The sequence below is a fragment of the Homarus americanus genome, unplaced genomic scaffold, assembly GCF_018991925.1.
Source record: "Homarus americanus isolate GMGI-L3 unplaced genomic scaffold, GMGI_Hamer_2.0 scaffold50924, whole genome shotgun sequence".
NCBI classification, from domain to species: domain Eukaryota; kingdom Metazoa; phylum Arthropoda; class Malacostraca; order Decapoda; family Nephropidae; genus Homarus; species Homarus americanus.
In genome coordinates this window covers 179,433-200,642 of record NW_024718094.1, presented here as the reverse complement: position 1 = coordinate 200,642, position 21,210 = coordinate 179,433, and the positions used below count along the sequence as shown (strand labels likewise).

Below are 21,210 nucleotides of genomic sequence, written 5' to 3'. Positions count from 1 at the left end.
CAAACAGACAGACAGACACAGAGTGGACGGGAGTGGGAAGGGACAAAGCTACAAGTATTTCCCTCACGCTGAGATGTGACGAGACTCTTAGAACACGAGGAGGAGGAGGAGGAGGAGGAGGAGGAAGAGGAAGAATAAGGAGGAAGAGAAGAGGAAACAGAAAGAAGACAAAAGAATGGAAAAGGAAACAAAAATGATGAAAGAGAGGAACGAAAAATGGAAGGAAGGACAGAATGAAGGAAGGAATGATAAGAAAGGAATAAGGGAAGTAGAAAGAAGTGAGAAAGTGAGAAAGAATAAAGAGGAAGTGAAGGGGGAAAGAAGGTGGGAGAGAAAGAAGGAAGGGAGGAAGGAAGAAAAAACGAAAGAAGTGAGAAGGAGATAGATAAAGAAGGGCGGAAGAGAGGGCGAAGAAAGAAAAATGAAGGAAGAAAGAAGAGAACAAGAGGAAGAAGAGAAGAGAAAAGAAAAAAGTGAAGAAGGTGAATAAAAAAGAGAAGAGGAAGAAAGTGAAGAAGAGGAAGAAAGAAGAATAGAAGAAAGTGAAGAAGAGGAAGAAAGAGGAATAGAAGAAGGAGAAGAAGAGGAAGAAAGTGAACAGGAAGAAAGAAGAGGAAGAGACGACAGTGTTTTTCCCAGGACACACACCGTCTCCCTCCAGCTAAAAATATTAAATCAATCCGTCATCACCACCATCATCACCACCATCATCACCACCAACATCACCACCACCAACATCATCACCACCACCACCGCCACCATCACCACCAGCACAATCACCATCATCACCACCAACATCATCACCACCAACATCATCATCACTGCCACCACCACCACCACCGCCACCATCACCACCAGCATAATCACCATCATCACCACCATCAACATCATCACCACCATCATCACCATCATCACCACCAACACATCATCACCACCAACATCATCACCACCACCACCGCCACCATCACCACCAGCACAATCATCATCATTATTACCACCACCATCATCACCACACCAATCATCACCATCATCACCTAATTAATCACACCACCATCATCATCATCGTCATCATCATCTATCATCATCATACATCACCATCATCACCACCAACATCATCACCACTACCACCGCCACCATCACCACCAGCAATAATCACCATCATTATTACCACCACCATCATCACCACCATCATCACCACCAACATCACCGTCACCAACATCATAATCATCACCACCATCATCATCATCATCATCACCAACATCATCATCATCATCATCATCATCACCACCATCATCATCATCACCACCATCATCATTACCACATCACCATCATCATACCATCATCACCACCATCATCATCATCATCATCACCAACATCACCACCAACATCATCATCATAATCATCACCACCATCATCATCATCATCATCACCAACATCATCATCATCACCACCATCATCACCACCAACATCATCATCATCATCACCGCCATCATCATCATCACCATCATCACCACCAACATCATCATCTTCACCGCCATCATCATCATCATCACCATCATCATCACCATCATCACCACCAACATCATCATCATCACCATCATCATCATCACCACCAACATCACCATCATCATCACCACCAACATCATCATCATCATCATCATCATCATCATCACCATCATCATCACCATCATCATCATCATCATCATACACTCAAGATACTTAATGACGGACTGGCCTTTGTGTGTGTCTGATCAATGACTTGTACACAGCCTCGTTAACTGCGAGGAGAAGAGGGTGGTTCAGCGTCGTTAGTTACGCCAAATTGCCTTCAACCACCCTCCTGTCATTCATGAATTACCCCTCCCCGCCGTGCTGCGTAGGGGAGGATTGTACACACACTCACGTACACGGGATGATACACACACACACACACACACACACATGGTACAGTCTCACCCAAAAGTTCGTTAACTCTCCCAGCCAGCTATTGCTGCACTGCCTACTTCAGATGTATGAACTTAAGTCTGTTACTTCGAACCTTTAGATTCATTCGTATCGGTTTCATGTTCTGGTTGGTACTGAGACAGTTTCTAACATCTGAGGCAGGCAGTGCAGTAATAGGTGGCTGGGAGAGTTGACGAGCTTTTGGGTGAGACTGTACTTATCGTCGAGCCTTTGTATGTATGATCAACCAGTGTGTGTGTGTGTGTGTGTGTGCTTAGCAGGTGACAAGTACACCCAGGGCAGCAATTCTTTACAAGCCTCCGTGGCACAATTGGTTAGCGCGTTCGGCTGTTAACCGAAAGGTTGGTGGTTCAAGCCCACCCGGGGGCGAGTGTTTTGTCAATAGAATAAACAGGTTACCATTACAGATATTTTACACATACTAACACGAGCTATTACAACCTAATATGAATACTACTGTACGTCCAAGAAGTGTCAACTGTGAAAAGATGTTGGGCATAGAACCTCTACCAAGAAACACAGGTTGGAAGAATGATGGTAATAACAACACATAATAAAACCTCATCTTACAGGTGAAGCAGTTCAATAACTCAACAATTATTAACAACCAAAGTCAAACCACAAGAAAACTTTTGCATAGATCTAATACAAAAGAAACAAAAAACAACAGAAATAAGAATAATCCGAAAATATGCATCATTTCATACATTCACAAAAAATTATTAATAAATGAAGACGCTCTGAATAACGTGTTTTCTAAAGCCTTCTCCTCACCCCTCAAAAATAATGGCCACCACACACTAGTAAATAGTATCCAAGAGTCACGACTGTGTGCGATTCACTCCTCCACTATTTTCAATCTGGTGAAAAGTGCATTTAAACATAAAGGCTCCAACGATATTCTGTGCTCGTGTTAAATATCAACAAAATCAACGCAGAAATTATCGAATTTATTTGTTTTGTGGGAATGTTTCACAACAGAAAACGTAAACATTCAAGATGGCCGCCAACTTGTGATCTCATACTCCCGCCATCACCAAAATAAACTCTGGTTCTTGAGCTTTGGCCAAACGTCTTTATAGAGTGGAGAGGTGGACGCAAGATCAGACAATAGGACAGAAGGAGGACAGACAGACGTTCGGACTGACGGACGGACAGAACGGACGGACGGACAGACGGGGTGGACAGACGAACGGACGGACGGGCAGAAGGGGTGGACGGACGGACGAGCAGAAGGGTTGGACGGACGGACGGACGGACGGACAAAAGGGGTGGACGGACTGACGAACAAAGGGGGTGGACGGACAGAAGTGACGGACGGACAGAAGGGGACGACAGATGGACGGAGAGAAGTGGCTATGGAACGAATTGACGGACGGACGGAACTAATTAGACCTAAGGTGGAGTGTAAGGTGAGAGGGGGAGTGTGGGGTGAGAGGGAGAGTGTGGGAACACAAGAACCTAAGAACAAAAGAATGGAGGAAACTGCAGCCGGCGTATTGGCCCATACTGGGCAGTCCCATTTACACCCAACCCCTATTGCTCATATATCCATCCAACCTATGTTTGAAGCTATCCAGCGTATTCGAGTTAATGCTGATATTTGGTAACTTGTTCCACTCGTCCACTATTCTATTTCCAAACCAATATTTACCTATCTCGTGCCTAAATCTAAATTTGTCTAATTCAAAACAATTGCTCTTGGTTGGATAGTTTGAATACCTTTGTTATATCACATTTCCTTAGTCCTGACTTCCATCATATCACCCCTCACTCTACGTCTCTCGAGGGAGTGTAAATTAAGATGCTTTAACCTGTCTCTGTACTCAAGTTTCCTAATGCCCGGGATTAGTCTTGTCATTCTCCTCTAAATTCTTTCTAGGGATTCTATATCCATTCTGTAATACGGTGACCAGAACTGAACTGCGTAATCCAAGTGAGGTCTCACAAGTGCAAGATATAGTTTTAGGATGACCTCACTAGTCTTGTAATTGGCATTCCTTTGTATGGACCCAAGTACTTTATTAGCCTTGTTCCGAGCAATACACATTGTTGACATGGTTTAAGATATTTACTTATCAATATTCTTAAATCTTTCTCACAGTCGGATTTCTCTGTTACAACGTTGTTCATCTGATATCTGGTTTCTCTGTTTATATCTCCTAGACTAAGTACTTTAGATAGAAGAATAAATCGTGGTGAAGTCTACCTCCGAGATTATTATACGGTATTGGCCAGTAAAGTTAAGACCAAGATAAGAAAAGCAAAGAGGAATAATGAACTGAAGGTGGCAAGGGAGGCGAAGGCAAACCCCAAGGGATTCTTTCAAATGTATCAAACTAAAACACGAGAAAAGATTGGACCAATACAGTCAGATACTGGCGAGCTAACTGATAACGACAGAGAAATGAGCAATAATCTGAATAGATATTTTTCAACAGTTTTTACCACCGAAAATTTAAACATGATACCCGAGGCACCGACTATATACAGAGATAGTGAAGAAATAGTTTAAGCGAGATAGTAGTGACTATGTTAGTTAGCAAATAAACAGCTAAAGCTTAGTAAGTCACCAGGTCCTGATGAGATATTTGCCAGAGTATTAAAGGAATGTAAGGGAGAGCTTAGTATGCCCTTGGTAAATCTGTTTAACCTGTCCTTAAAAACGGGTGTAGTGCCAGAATCCTGGAGGATAGAGAATGTAATACCGTCCAATCAGCTTAACATCACTTGTAGGCAAATTACTATAATCAATAATTTCAAACTCTATTCGTAATCGCCTGAAGAAGCACAAGTTGATCATTGATTCCCAACATGGCTTCACAAGCGGGCGTTCATATCTAACTAATATATTAACATTCTTTTCAGCTGTTTTCGAATCAGTGGACGAGGGGCACGACTATGATGTGGTATATTTTGACTTTAGTAAGGACTTCGACAGAGGCCCACACGAAAGACTAATAAGAAAAGTGGAGGCTATTGGCATTGGAGGAGATATTCTATAATGGATTAGTGCGTGGTTACAGGACAGGAAACAGCGAGTGAGCACTAACGGCACTCAATCCGATTGGAGTAACGTCACTAGTGGAGTACCCCAAGGGTCAGTACTTGGACCATTAATATTTAATATATGCATAAACGACATAGATATCGGCGTAGCCAGGAACATAAGTAAAATTGCTGATGACACTAAAATAGGGCGTATAATTAAATCTGACGAGGACTCTGCAAAACTACAGGAAGATCTAAACAAATTTTTCGAATGGTCTGAAAAATGGCAGATGAAATTCAATGTAGACAAATGTAAAGTACTTAGTCTAGGACAGTGGCTCTCAACCTTGTTTGCCAAATGCACCCCTTTCACCATATGTCAGAATGTCATTCCCCCCTCCTTGTCTGCCTCAAAAAGTGCATTCCAAATAATATACATATAATACTGAAAATCCTTTATTTTTTCCATGTTAGTACATATACATTTACAATTTTACATGGGTTATTTTTATAGTGGAGTTTTACAAATTAAATGCCAATTGAAAATGTTGATGGATTTATAAAACTTGAATAAAAGTAAAATAGTTTTTTTTTATTTATAATGAATTACTTAACAGACCAAACTGAAGCATAATGCAATAAACAAAAAGTTCAATAGAATACCAGGATATTGTAAATTTGTAATTAATTTTATTCAGATGAAGATTACAGTCAATGAGAAACCTGTGATTGTTTTTTCTTCGCCAATTCTGGGATACGCGGAGGAGTGCTTGAAAGGGCACAACGCAGGTCATTTTCTACCTCTAATCTACTACGTTGCTTCGTTTTAATTTGCAACAGAGTTGAAAAGCCTGACTCACAAAGATATGTCAACACAAACGGAAGCAATGCACGGATAGCTCTTTCTGCCACTTTTGGGTAGGAATCGCACATCAAGGGCCAAAATTCTGTGATTGATTTCTCATCGAACATATCTCTTGCTCCCGAATCAGTTCCCCCCCCTGAAAACCTGAATTCCCCCCCTGGGGGGAATTCCCCCCTGGTTGAGAACCCCTGGTCTAGGAGATGTAAACAGAGAAACCAGATATCAGATGAACAATATTGATATAGAGAAATCCGACTGTGAGAAAAATTTAGGAGTAATGATAAGTTGGAATCTTAAGCCAAGCAAACAATGCGTATTTGCTCGAAACAAGACTAATAAAGTACTTGGGTTCATACAAAGGAGTGTTAGTTACAAGACTAGAGGTTATCCTAAAACTATATATATCTTGTGCTTGTGCGACCTCACTTTGATTACGCAATTCAGTTCTGGTCACAGTATTACAGAATGGATATAGAATCACTAGAAGGAATTCAGAGGAGAATGACAAGACTAATCCCGGGCATTAGGAACCTTGAGTACAGAGACAGGTTAAAGCTTCTTAATTTGCACTCCCTCGAGAGACGTAGAGTGAGGAGCGATATGATAGAGGTGTATAAATGGAAGTCAGAGCTGAACAAAGGGGACATTACAAAGGTACTCAAACTATCCAACCAGGAGCGAACTCGTAACAATGGCTTTAAATTAGACAAATTTAGATTTAGGCGCGAGATAAGTAAACATTGGTTTGGAAATAGAGTAGTGGATGAGTGGAACAAGTTACCAAACATCATCATTTACAGGAATACGCTGGATAGCTGCAAACATAGGTTGGATGGATATATGAGCAATAGGGGTTGGGTGTAAATGGGACTGTCCAGTATGAGCCAATAGGCCCACTGCAGTTTCCTCCATTTATGTTCTTATGTAATTCACCCCCAGACGTGATACCCCTTCTCTCAGCTGCCTTTTCAATCTATCAAATTTGCTTTTCTGAAATTTGGGATTTTAATGGAATTTTCCTTGCGACTGAAATGAAGTTCAACTTTGAATCTCCCTTCTTTGTGATCGCTGTTAGCTATTTCGTTCCCTACCCCCGGGTGGGTTCGGCTATATGTTGACTTAGGAAACAGTCCTGAACTGTTTCAAGAAAATCCTCTGAATCTGAATTCCCATCAAGATCGGTCCAATCCCTTTGTCCAAAGTTAAAGTCGCCTATTATACAGACTTTGCTATGTCTGGATGCCCTGTGCACTTCATCCTAAATAAATCTCTCATAAACTCTATCAACATTAGGAGGTCTATATACTGTATTACTCCAATGATTAGTTTTTTCCTACCAATGGTTAATTCTATGCAAGTTGTTTCTGTATTCAGTTCAGCTTTTATTTCCTTAATGATTTCACACTTCAGATTATCCCTGACATAGATTGCTACTCCGCCTCCTTTCTTAATCTGCCTATCGGTATGAAATAATTTGTAACCTTTAATTTGGTATTCGACAGGTAACTCACGTGAGTCTAAGTTTATCCACGTTTCGGTGAATGCTATTATATCGATTTTTTTGGTACATACTAACGCCCTGATTTCATCCAATTTGTTTCTCTTACCTCTACTGTTTGCGTCGTAGACATTAAAGTTAGTCGTGATTTGAGTCCTCTCTTTGTCGCGTTTAGGTTTTAACTCTCTGCCTGATTTAATTTTGTCATCATTCCTAGCACTATTTCCCTGTAACTTTCATTTTGTTTACCCGCTCCCACTGCAGTCTCCTCAATCCCCGTGCTCACATATTCCCCTTGCAGTTTAAAGACTTCTACAGCTTTTGAACTGCCCTCTCTTGAGAGCCAGCCAGGGTTGCCACCCCATCCTTAGACAAATGTACCCCATCCCTAGCATAAAGGTCCCTTCTGCCGTAAAAGTTGCCCCAGTTGTCAATGAATGGAACTGATATTGACTTGCAATATCTGTCAAGATGGCCTTTGACACCAACTGCCCTTGACAATCATTTATTGCCAACATATGATACGGATCCCTCCCTTCACCCTAATACGTTCGATAGCTGTCTTGAGCTTAGCAAGGAGCTCCTCACTCCTACACCGGCCAATACCATTGCCTCCTGCACTGAGGCAGATAATGGGTTTGTTCCCATTACCAGACAAGATATTGTCCATCCTGTCAACTACTGTATATCCCCCGCCCCAGCTCCTGGCAGAGAGTGAGAGGGTGGGTGTGGAAGGTGAGTGTGGAGTGAAAGCGAAGGGGAAGTGTAGAATGAGAGTGAGGGGGAAGCGTAGAGTTAAAGTGGGGTGAGAATGAGGGGGAAGTGAGCAGGGGTGTGGGACGAGAGTGAGAGGGGAGTGTGGGGCGAGAGTGAGAGGGGAATGTGGGGCGAGAATGAGAGGGGTGTGTGGGGCTAGAGTGAGAGGGGAAGTGTGGTGCGAGAGGGAGAAGGGTTGTAGTATAGGAGTGAGCGAGGTGAGTGGGAAGGATGAGAGGTGACACATAAAAACTGGCGCAAATAACACCAAGACTAACTGGATCAGTACCAGCAACCTCTACAATAATTTCAGGCCTCCGTGGCACAATTGGTTAGCGCGTTCGGCTGTTAACCGAAAGGTTGGTGGTTCGAGCCCACCCGGGGGCGTAAATTATATTATCTTCATTATAAAAGAAATGGAACAAAAGTTTACCAAAGAACAGAATATGCGAACGTCAACAACAATCACCAGAAGGCAGGAAGAGTGACCTACAGGATCGTCCGTGTTACCTGGTGGTGTGTGTGTCATTAGGTGTTCCTACAGAACAAGTTAGGTGACTGTAGGTTGTTGTGTTTGTGTGGCACCAGACATAGATTTTTTACATAACCCAAAAGATAGGTTACAGCATTTAGTTTTAATAGGCAACAAGCATTAATAAATGATCTTGTCCACTAAGTGTGTTAATAGGTAACCGGTTATTGTTTGTAAAATGTGAGGTTGTATTGTCGCCTCAGGGGCTATTCCAGATACTGTACATAATATTACCAGTATCACTGTCTGTATGTGTCATTAGTTCCCTGGTATGGAAGCTTTGGTCTTGGCGGGAGGTAGAATGATTGTCTATCAGACCAAAGCGTCCGGCCCAGAAGAACAACAACACATAGGCTATAGTAGTACAACCAGGTGTACACCCACTAAGTCGACCCATCCTACAGTAATTAAATGAGATAAAGACCTGAACCAGCCAGGGTCACGAAGAAGTTCTCGCCGCCGTGTGATGAGAGACCAGGCGACATGACCCTGTTAATCCAATAAATGCTGCCCTCCAGCCAGTGCACCAATACCTGACCAAACACACCTGTCCAACTACACCCAGATTAGTAATAATTAGGAGACGACATCGGCTGGACTATGGCAATAAGCACACGACAATAGCAACCTGAAACATCTAATAAAAGGGGCCTACACCTCCCTCCACGGGACAGACACAACCCAGAGCCAGACGGAGTCACACTCAGTCACAAGTCCCGAGGTCAGGAGGAGGACCTCCCTCCCCAGCACTGAGTCCCCAACTAGCAGAGTCTCCCACACGCAGGCCTGTAGGTCCCGGGGAAGACTCTCCCCAGCAGTACCAAGCCCTGCAGTCAGAGTCCCGAGCGGCTGGGCCTCCCACAGGTCACCCGTGAGTCATAGGGTGAGTAACTTATAGTGGGAAGTGTATCCCTGTCAGATGTATGTCCGGGAGTACCGACAATATAATAGTCCATGTCATTCAACTAACTAATAAATAGCTGTACTAAGAATTGTTGTTTAGATTTTCCCAAGATCATATTAACAGTTAAATAACTATTGGGCCAAGCTACAGACTTTCCTCACTTTGCAATCCCTCCTACTATAACTCACTATATCTAATAGTGGTGCCAATGATATCCAATACAATGGTGTCAGAGGGACCCATTGCAATGGTGCCAAAAACAGTTAATACAATATATTTTCATCATTTTCGGTTAATTTGATGAACTTTCAGTCTAGTGTATTATTAGGAACATTAACTGAATGTAATCTGATATCCTGCCCAGATCGCGCCCGTCCGTCTGTCTGTCACGCCCGTCCGTCTGTCTGTCAGTCTGTGTCCCTAGAATAACTCGGTAATGAGTTTGTGGATTTGCACCAAACTTAGTAGTTTTGTTTGACATGTGACAAGTTATACATCATAAATTTGGGAGAAAATTGAACACGAAGTAACCAAGTGTTGCCATGGTAACAGTTCACGTAATGATAACACGTCTGGTTTTTCGGGGAGAAAGAAAACGACAACGAAAGAGTATCCAGCGGTGACTGCATTAATTTACAGTAACAGTGTCACTGGTTCGATGACTACCCGGCCATAGTGACGTTTCGCGGTCTGCAATTGGATCCATTTAGAGGCATTTTAATTCAACATTTTATTATCTGGTCGAAGTCTGGGAGATAATGGTGGATGGATTGGAGAGAAAGAGGGTGGGAGTGTGGGCAGGGGAGGAGAGTGAGTTTGGTCGGGGGATGGAGGTGAAAGTGTACGAGTGAGAAGGGTGTGTGGGGATACATGGGGTGGAAGGATGGCAATAGGAGTGAGAGTGTCAGAGGATTGAGAGGTTAAAATGCAAGAAGTAAAGGTGACAGGGGTGACACACACACGCTGAACTATATTTAATAATACCAAGACTGCTGGATCACTACCAGTAACCTCTTCTGTATCTTTATGCCTCCGTGGCACAATTGGTTAGCGCGTTCGGCTGTTAACCGAAAGGTTGGTGGTTCGAGCCCACCCGGGGGCGAGAGGTTTTAGTGTGTCCATTATAAAAGAGAAGGAACACTATTTACAACAGTCTACCAAACAACAGAAAACGAGAATATCAACAACAACCACCAGAGGTCAGGGAAGATGACCTACAGGTTCGTCAGTGTCACCTGGTGCTATGTGTCAGTGAGTTGACCAGGTGTCATTACATGGTCCTACACAATAAGTTAGGTGACTGTAGGCTGTTGTATTAGTGTAGCACCAGACATAGATGTATAACTTAACCTTAATTACATTAACCAAAAGGCAGGTCTCGGGGAACTAGTTTTAGGACGATAAATTATGATCAGAAGGTAAATTAATTAATTAAATTAAATAAATCCTAAATAATTGGATCACCTGAAGATTCACCCCACCCCCACTTACTTCAACTGATGAGTAAATACCCTAACGTTAACCTAACCACACCTAGTCTAACGCAATCTAACCTAATCTAAACCCTCCTAGGTTGCGTTTGTGTGTTTAATCATCACATCAGGTGAAGTAAGTTGGAAGAGGCGAATCTTTAGGTGATATATTAATTACAAAAACAACTAAACTCACAGCAACTGAAAAAAGGAAGAAGAGAATAATCATAATAACTACAACAAACATTACAAAATCAATCAAAATAATAACTAAAACAACAAGTCTTCGTAATGGTTCTAGTTGATATTTCTGACCTTCCATTTATTTTATTATTATTATTTTTTTTTACGGAGAATAGCCCACCCGGGCACAGGTCACTGACCCTTAACGGGGCCCGGGGGGTAGAATATAAGAATAAAAAAAATACAGAAAAGCAAAAGATAATATTAATCTACACCACGAAGATGCCGGAAAACCAGCTTTTTGAAGTGAGACATTGTATGAGTATGGAAACACGGAAGAAGGCAGAGCATTCCACAGTTTGGCTGTGTGAGGAAAGAAGGATGAACTATAACGGGTTATTCTAGTGTGGCCGACATCCACACAGAAACGGTGGGCACTGGGGGCAAGACGTGTGTTATGAGCCCACGGCCTTGTTGGCGGTACACAGGATGCTAAATCCACTGAACATTGCCCGCTAAAGTACCTGTAAAAGAGAGAGTGAAACAACACTGCGGCGAAAAGAAAGGGAAGAAAGATTGTTAACTAAAAGAGGAGAGTTAATAAGACGAAATGCCTAAGAATCCAGCCTATCTAACAGTTTGTCGCGATCCCACTACTCTTTATACTTGGGGAGTGAATCCTACCCCAAGTTATTAACAAATAAAGGAACAAATAGGGAACACGGCAATAATTATCCTCTAAGCCTCTCAACTAAGTGAATCTACAAGGGAGATATTTAATTAAATTCAATTTATCTTCTGAGGGTAATGACTAGCAAACATGAATTTAAGGGAATATTTAAGTGTATAATAAAATAAAGTGATGGAAGGAAGCGAAAATATGCTGTAAAGGAGTTAGATAAACAAATAGCCCTTATAGCCTATATTATACAAGACATACAAAATAACATATATATATACAACAATCACTACAAAATAGTTATTTCTGAAGCAGAATACACCTTACCACGGATCATACCATTCTTCATGTCTGCTAATACCTGATGCCCTAGGGGCATTGCAGAAAGACTGGATAAGCACTGAATGAGGGTCAAGGCTAGAGAACGAATGGACCGTCTTCTGCTCTTACGGCTTTTAAGCTGCTGCGAGCGTGCAAGGAGCGCATACGAGGCGTCTCATCTCCGTGATTCAGGACATTTTCGGATATTTTATACAATTAATTAATACTCTCTTTGATTTGAACTTAACGAAATAACACAATGATTATTTTTAATAACATATAAATATATAAATCGCTAAGTAACTAAAGTGTAATATAATAAAATGAACAATTTATTAATAGCTTGTATAAGAAATATGGTAAATAAGCATACCTCACTTTATTATAAATTCCAGCGCTCAGGCTGTGACCTCTAGTGACTGGCTAACTTTGGAAGCAGGATATACAGTTACACGGTGAAAATGTGCTTAACACAATCAGTTTAAACGATAATATGAAGCAAAATAATTCATAATAGCAACACAAGGCACTTTCAATGACAATAAAACAAAAATAATTTGCATATGAACTGGTTTCTAAATAATCCGATTCAAGAAATTGCATCATATACGTTTTCTCGCCGCGGATAGAATGTAATATTTCAAGGTTATAGGGCGTGGTAAGCCCTCAAAAGTCTTTGGTTGAATGTTCATCTTGACTCAACAATGCGTGCGGTTACCGATAGTGAACACTTGGAATGGAATCAGCAGTACTTTTAATATATACTTTGAAGTTTCTGGTACCATGATCAGTGATAAAGCCTCGCAAATGGTGGCACCACCGTTCTTTGATATTGTTAAATTTTTCTAGAAAAATAACTGGCGGGATGAAACCCTTAGATCCTCTCCACCCTCTTTGTACAGCGCCAATTTCTTTAGCGTCGACATGGAGAAAGTGAACTGTTTCTGGAGGTCAGGTCTGATAATTGCAGAACTTTATTTACTGGCAAGTTAAGGAGATTCTCAACACGTTCCTGGCAAAAGCCGTAGTCACTTGAAGGTTTTCCTTTTACACTCAGCAGGTCAATCATGGGAGAACATGGAGGATTTGGACAAAAACAGCGTTAGTACACGCCATACCCGGCAACCTCATCACCTCTTCTTATCTTCCAGCACTGGATATATTGAATTACACTCAATTTTTATTTCCTATAGGCTGGACTTCCTTGTCGACCATGCCCCAAAGAAAGTGTAGCGTGGGCATGGCGAACTCGGATTTTGACGAGGTTACCCCGTCTAACGGCTTTTGGCTTGGTACAGAAAGAAGGCTGTAAGACGACTTCATCTTCCAGACTGCAGGGCAGTAGATAGTCAACAACTGTGGTTACCTTCTAGACCAGGCGTGATGAAATTCATGAGGCGTTGAAGAGGTTGCAGGGCATTTCCCTTTATACCAAACCTTGGAAAAAGGACTGTGAATTGATGCCTTCCCTCAGGGGATGAGCAAAAGCAAGAAGATAGCCCTGGGCGATTTCAGTCAGTATCTGTGGCTAGCCCTGGAGGAGATCCAACGGTCACGTGCACTGTCCAAGATCGTCGATCACGTCAGTCGATCGTGAATCAACATGGAGTTCAGTGATGCCATTCAAACTTGGAACTAGAACAACAGAGGACCCTTATGGATGATGCTGGATTTCGACGAAGGCGTAGCTCTTAGAAGACCTTTATCTACCTCGGCTCTACTCCCAGCAGAGCGATGCAGACAGTGAGGCATCCGGATTTAAATACAATTCTGTCATCCTCCAGCTTTTAGACAGAGAGAGTGGGTGTCACCAACTATAATAAGATACTCTGTAATAGAGACTTTATATTATTGAAGCGAGGTCACTAGAGAGATGACACAACTTGCTTGCGCAAGTTCTCAAGATAGTCGAGTTTTTCCACTTGCACACACTAAATTGTTGTTATTTCAGAAAAACACTGATCTTATCATCCTTACACTCGCTGTGATACGTTGGCAGATTGATCAACTGTCTTCCTTTCCCAGGGTTTCGTTACAGGCATGATATGACACAAAAAGTTGTGGCATGGATAAAGGCATTTTTTTCTTGCTTCGTTCAGAATGCTAATCACATAATTGGACCCTGTTTTTTAAAATTAACTTCATATGGACCACTGTATTTGGATTTAAAGGGTGATCATGTAAGGCAGGAAGCCTTACCTGCTCCCCACTTGGAATTCTCCTGGGTTTTTCAGTGGAGGCCTTATCAAAATGCAGTTTTCATTTTCACCTGAGCACACCTTAGGATTGGACTGGGCAAGTCCTGCAGCTGATTTCTTCTCCTTAGATTGGACCACACTTAGGAAGCTAGGGCGTCGCGCTCTGACGTCACTCAACCAACACTCTTTAACACCTTAAGAGGCCCTCGCGCCTCATGTCCACTCGAACGAGCTGGAAGGGCGAAAGTCCTGGCATCTTGTTTACTGTCCCGAACAACAAAACAGCAGATCAACTCGTCCCAATCCTTCCCAGTCTCCAGACAGAGGTGCGCAACATGAGTTTAGTGTCTGGTGAAATCTCTCTCTACACCCTGACTGGGGTGATAGGCCGAAGGCCTCAACTACTTGGACTCCCAGGGTTTGCATTACCTGGATTAAACAACCGGGAAGTAAAATTGGAGCCTGATCTGACTGCCCACTGCGGAAGAGCCTACTTGAGTGAAGAAGTGGGTTAAAGGCTTTGATAACATTCTTAGCTGTGATGCGGCGCAAGGAATAGCTTCAAGGATAACAGGTTGCACAATCAATAATGGTTAGCAGAACTGATGACCGGGGGTCTGCAGGTAAGGGACCGACACAATCTATGACCACCTTACTAAGGGCTCTTCCAATGACTGGGATAGGCTGCAGAGGCTGGTTCTTACTGGGGTTCGGTTTCCCCGCTACCTGACAATCATGGCAAGTGCGTGTGATGAAACTGATCTCTTCATCCTAGGCCAAAAGAACTGGGGATAAAATTTTTGCCTCGTCTTCCTATCCTAAATGACCACTACCCCATCATAGAGCGATACTAAGTATGTCTTACTTGCCGGGTTTAGAATAACAACTTGATGAACTAACTTAAGGGTGATTGGCAGGAGGGTGGAGGGACGGAACTTCACATTAATACACCAGACCTAGTGTAGTAGCAAATTGATTGCTCAGCTTCTGTCACCAGTAACTGACCTGTTGAGAAAACCTACTAGCTCAGGATCCTGCTTGTAGCTCAATAAACTTACTCCTAGTGATGGGAGAGGGCAAAGCAAGTGACATCTGGGTTTCTATCTCCATCAGAACTACTCCTGGAGGTTATCTGGTTGTGAGAATCCTCGAAAATTCCACTGAGACCAAGATCAGTATGGTCCCGGCTGAATAAGATTATCCTCGGACTTCTCACAGTCAGGAAGGCTTCATCAACTTCACTACCTCTCTTTTCACGTCTCTTCTACCTCTGTACTGCGGCTCATGCTACGGGTCACAGCACACGCAGGCAACCCTCAGTCTGCTTCCTAACTGCAATATTATTCTCGGCAATTTGGGACAAGATGGGAATCACAACATTGAGACATCATGTCTCATAACGAGGTCATTTCTAATAATAGAAGATACCTTCTACTAAGTGTATCTACTACTCCTAACGTGACATAACCTGAATTTATGGATGACCGCAGGTACACTTGACAAGGGAATACGCGACCCACCGGTCAAACCGTTTCACAAGCACACCCAGCTACCAGTATGGCAGATCCAGAATGGGCAGCTTCTTTAGTAACAGAGATAGGCTGAGCCTGTGATATACTCAAGAGTTTAACTGAAATGGAGTTGATGAATTGATCAAAGCTAAGGAACCAGGAGAACAAAATGGTTCAAAGGTTGATATAGAAGAGGGAGCATTCAGGGCAACAATCCGACTGAGGGCAGAGCTGGGGCTCAATAATTTACTCAGATTGCTCGCCACTGTTAAGGCAGAGGATCCTTGGTGAAGGAATTTCTTTTCTTTTAACTTGAGGCAATTAGCTGTGTGTCCTGGCTTCTTTACAGTACCTGCAACAGTTTCTCTCACCCAGTAGGAGTGGATCCACTGTCCTGGACCATAGGCTCACCAGGGAGTGAGTGGTCTGAGCCACGGTCAGGGTCGGTATGACAAGGGCAGGGGACCCCGATGTAGATGTTGGTGTGGGCCGCTTGGAAGGAAGTGAAGGACTGGGAACATGGGAGCGCATAAGACCTGGAATTTGTTTCTGTTGGTTTGAGAATTAATGGTCAGCCACTGGACCAGCATCATGAGAATTCTGAATACCTCTCTAATCCAAGTGCTCAGATATAGCCTGGGATACACTTTTTAGCCTCCTCTGTGAGGTTAGTTAACAAGCTTGTCATGTTCTACATGGGCAGACTCACTTTCAATCCACGCCGACAAAAGGACCTGTTTCTCCTGAGAACTCCTGAAATGTTTGTTTGTCAGTCTTCCGGCAGTTACGGAACTTGTTGCAGTGGCTTCAGGAACAGTTATAAGCACTCAGAGACGCGGACTTAAGAAGGGCATAGTCTCGACATTCATCTCAGAGAGGGCAGAAAACATCTAATGCTTTACCAGTGAAGATCTGTAAATAAGTTGAGACCATTGAGAAACAGGCCACTTGTTAAGTCAGACAATTTTCTCAAAAGAAAGAACTTGTCTAGGGGTTCTTCCCTCATTAAATTAGAACCTCATTGATTGCAACCAACACTGAATAGTGATATTACTACATGAGCCAAACCTCGTTTGTTTGAGAGTTTCAGCTCCACCTCGAGTCTTTTGAGTTCAACTTGTAAGAATAGAATTACTTGGTAACAATTTCTCTGAATTTCCCGACAGTTGGGCTATGGTTCATTGTCAATAAGGTAGTTGAGGACAGCCTCTTCTAACTAGCCTTATTCATGGAAGAAACTGACGCTACTTCCATAATAGCAGCGAGGATTGCCACTCACTTATAAGCCCCTTCAGTACTTCGGCTGAGGTGTGAAGCCAAAAACTTTCCAGGTCAAACATGTTGAACTCAAAATCGAGTGGCAAAAAAAAGTAACCGTGGCAGCTAAGCTATAGTAGCTAATTAATAATATCAAAATGCAATAAACTGCTGAAACACAGCAAAAGGATTAACAAAGCACAGTACACAAGATAAGAGGTTATCACCGGTAAGCAAGCAATAACAGAGCAATATAAATGAACATAATGAACACAGCAACTTGCATCCAAATATAGCGATGAAACAACACCACAGCAGGTAACAACACGCGATATGACACAACAATGGGTGGTTAGCTCCCGGACTGAGCCCCGCTTGTGTGATCCCTACCCTTTATGCTTAGAATTGAATCCTACCCAAGTTATTAACAAATAAAGGAACAAATAGAACACGGCAATAATTATCTCACAAAACCTACTCAACTAAATGTACTTGAAAAAGTAAAAGAACAGTTGAAATAAATTGAATCACAAAAGGAAGATAATTAATTAATTCGATTTATGTTCTAAAGGGAGTAATGACTAGCAAACATGAATTAAGAGAATAAGTAAGTGTATAATAAAATAAGAGTGATGCCGGAAGGGCAAAAATATGCTGTAAGGAAGTTAGACCAAACAAATATTACTTAACATTACTATATTATACAAGACATGCAGAAATATAACTATACTTCTGTAATCACTACAAAATGATAGATCTGGTGGGGAATTGGTGTTGATTATATGTAGAAACTGGCGCGTGCTTTATGAGATAAATATATGGATCCTCGTGTTTGAAGCGCATTTGGTAAAACGTTGCTCTGATTACCTAAGCGGCGGGTGGTCCCCATTAGGGTTCACAGCGCCATAAGGTCGTTGAACAGGCTTTGTGTGAAATATAGTAGAGTCTGAATGCTTTTTATTGTCCCTGTTATTTAGCGTTATTCTAGTGTAATATTTATCCACACAAAACAGTGGGCAATGGGGGGCAAGACATAATGTTAACCAGCCTTGCTGACGGTACACATGATGCCAAATCCACTGAACATTGCCCGCTAAAATTACCTGTAAAAGAGAGAGTAGAACAACACTGCAGCGAAAAGGAAGAAAAGATTGTTAACTAAAGAGGAGAGTTAATAAGACGAAATGCCTAAGATCCAGCCTATCTAACAGTTGGACAGAAGAGCCACCCAGATGTAGAGGCAGTACTCCAAGTTGGGACAGATGATTCCTGAAATCAACCCAAGCAACTGCCAAGGAGTGAAGTAACCATCTGTACAGCATTCAGCTTTCGGAGGCAGCTTTAGCAATGTTGTGGATGTGTGGCTCCATGACATATTAGAGGAAATGGTGAGGCCTTGCATATCTGTTTTAGAATTTGGCAAGAATGATTACCTTGTCTTTCATTAATTTGATGATAATGATTAAGGCCTACAGTATGCCATGTCATAATTACGCCTTCGTCTTGAAAGGAAAGAGATGAGTGAGAGAGGTAAAAGGTGAGAAGGATGAGTAGCGAGACATAGAACTTTAATAAAACCAAGACTGCTGGATCACTACCAGTAACCTCATCTATATCTTTATGCCTCCGTGGCACAATTGGTTAGCGCGTTCGGCTGTTAACCGAAAGGTTGATGGTTGAGCCCACCCGGGGCGAGAGGTTTAAGTGTCCATTATAAAAGAAAGAACACTACTACCAACAGTCTACCAAACAACAGAAAGCAAAAACATCAGCAAGCAACCACCAGGGTCAGGGAAGATGACCTACAGGTTCGTCAGTGTCACCTGGTGCTATGTGTCGATAAGTTGACCAGAGTATCATTACATGGTCCTACACAAAATAAGTTAAGGTGACTGCAGGCTGTTGTATTAGTGTAGCACCAGACATAGATGTACTAACAAAATTACAACAAAAGGCAGGTCTCGGGAACTGATTTTTGGACGATAAATTATGATCAAGAAGAGTAAATTAAAATTAATCAAATTAAATAAATCTAAATAATTGGATCACTGATTCCCCACCCCATACTTCAACTGATGAGTAAATACCTAACTTTAACTAACCACACCTAGTCAACGCAATCAACTAATCTAAACCCTCCCCAAAGTTTGCGTTTGTGTTCAATCCACATCAGAGTGAAGTAAGTTGGAAGAAAAAATCTTTAAAATATATTAATACAAAACAACTAAACTCACAGCAACTGAAAAAAAGGAAGAAGAAGAACAATCATAATAACTACAACAAACATTACAAAATCAATCAAAATAATAACTAAAACAACAAGTCTTCGTAATGGTTCTAGTTGATATTTCCCCAATTACACTTCATTTCTGTTTTGGAGATAGCCCAGGCTGAGTCACTTACAAGCCCAGCCATAGAAAACTAATAAGAATAAAAAATACGAAAAACAAAAGAATATCCCTAAAATCTCACACCCGAAGCATGAAAACCAGCTTTTTGAAGTGAGACATTTAATGCAAACACGGAAGAAAGCAGAAGCATTACAGGACAACGAAAAGAAAGATGGACATCAACAGGAGTTTAATTACAGGTGGCCACATCCACACAACGAAAGGACTGGGCATGAAACACAGACATATTATTTATGAACCCGGCATCACTGACGAGCTACATGATCTCAAATCCACTGAACATTGCCCGCTAATAACTGCAAAAGAGAAAAGCAACCTGCAGAGAAAAGAAAGAGAAGAAAGAATAGACAAAAAGTAGACCAGACAGTTTGGACAGAAAGAACTAGCTCAGGATAAAAACTACAGCATCATGTACAAAACATTCCCAAGCTTTGTATGGGAGATAGATTACTCATCTTTCATTAATTTTGATAATGATTGGGCCCAAGTACTAGCTGTCATAATTACGCCTTCGTCTTGAAAGAAAGAAGAGAGAATTAAAGGTGGAAGAGGATGAAATAGCAGAGACCAGGCCAGCAATAAAACAAACATGGATTCTCTGGGCGAGGTTTAAATGTCCATTATAAAAAGAGACACACTAAAACGATCTCAAAACGGCAGAATATAGCAAACAACCACAGAGGTCCCAGAAGATGACCTGAGTTCGTCAGTGTCACCTGGTGTATGTGTCAGTGAGTTGACGGGTGTCATTACATGGTCCTACAATAGTTAGGTGACTGTGAGCTGTTGCATTAGTGTAGCACCAATTATAGCACCAACATAACCTTAATTACAATAACCAAAAGGCGGATATCGAGGGAACTAGTTTTGGACGATACATTATGATCAGAAGGTAAATTAATTAATCAAATTAAATAAATCCTAAATAATTGGATCACCTGATTCATACACCCACTTACTTCAACTGATGAGTAAATACCTAACGTTAACCTAAACACACCTAGTCTAACACAATCTAACCTAATCTAAGCCCTCTAGAGTTGCGTTGTATGTTTAATCATCACATCAGGTGAAGTAAGTTGGAAGAACGAATCTTTAGATGATATATTAATACAAAAACAACTAAACTCACAGCAACTGAAAAGGAAGAAGAAACAATCATAATAACTACAACAAACATTACAAATCAATCAAAATAATAACTAAAACAACAAGTCTTCGTAATGGTTCTAGTTGATATTTCTGACCTTCCATTATTTTATTATTATTTTTTTTACGAGAATAGCCACCGGGCCAGGTCATGACCCTTAACGCAGGGCCTGGAGTAGAAATATAAGAATAAAAAATACGAAAAGCAAAAAATATTAATCTACACCACGAAGATGCCGGAAAACCAGCTTTTGAAGTGAGACATTGTATGAGTATGGAAACACGGAAGGAGGCAGAGCATTCCACAGTTTGGCTGTGTGAGGAAAGAAGGATGTACTATAACGGGTTATTCAGGTGGCCGACATCCACACAGAAACAGTGGGCACTGGGGGCAAGACGTGTTATGAGCCCAAGCCTTGCTGGCAGTACACATGATGCTAAATCCACTGAACATTGCCCGCTAAAGTACCTGTAAAAAGAGAGTGAAGCAACACTGCAGCGAAAAGAAGGAAGAAAGA

General features: G+C 41.8%; 3 non-coding genes across 3 annotated transcripts; all 3 read left to right on the top strand.

Annotated features, from left to right (window-relative positions):
- Positions 1–2,260: 2,260 nt before the first annotated feature.
- On the top strand, positions 2,261–2,334 carry Trnan-guu. Its single transcript has one exon. It is a non-coding gene; the product is annotated as a tRNA-Asn (tRNA).
- Positions 2,335–8,388: 6,054 nt separating this feature from the next.
- Trnan-guu lies at positions 8,389–8,462 on the top strand. Its single transcript has one exon. It is a non-coding gene; the product is annotated as a tRNA-Asn (tRNA).
- A 2,077-nt stretch (positions 8,463–10,539) lies between these two features.
- On the top strand, positions 10,540–10,613 carry Trnan-guu. The gene has a single exon. It is a non-coding gene; the product is annotated as a tRNA-Asn (tRNA).
- The last annotated feature ends 10,597 nt before the right edge of the window (positions 10,614–21,210 follow it).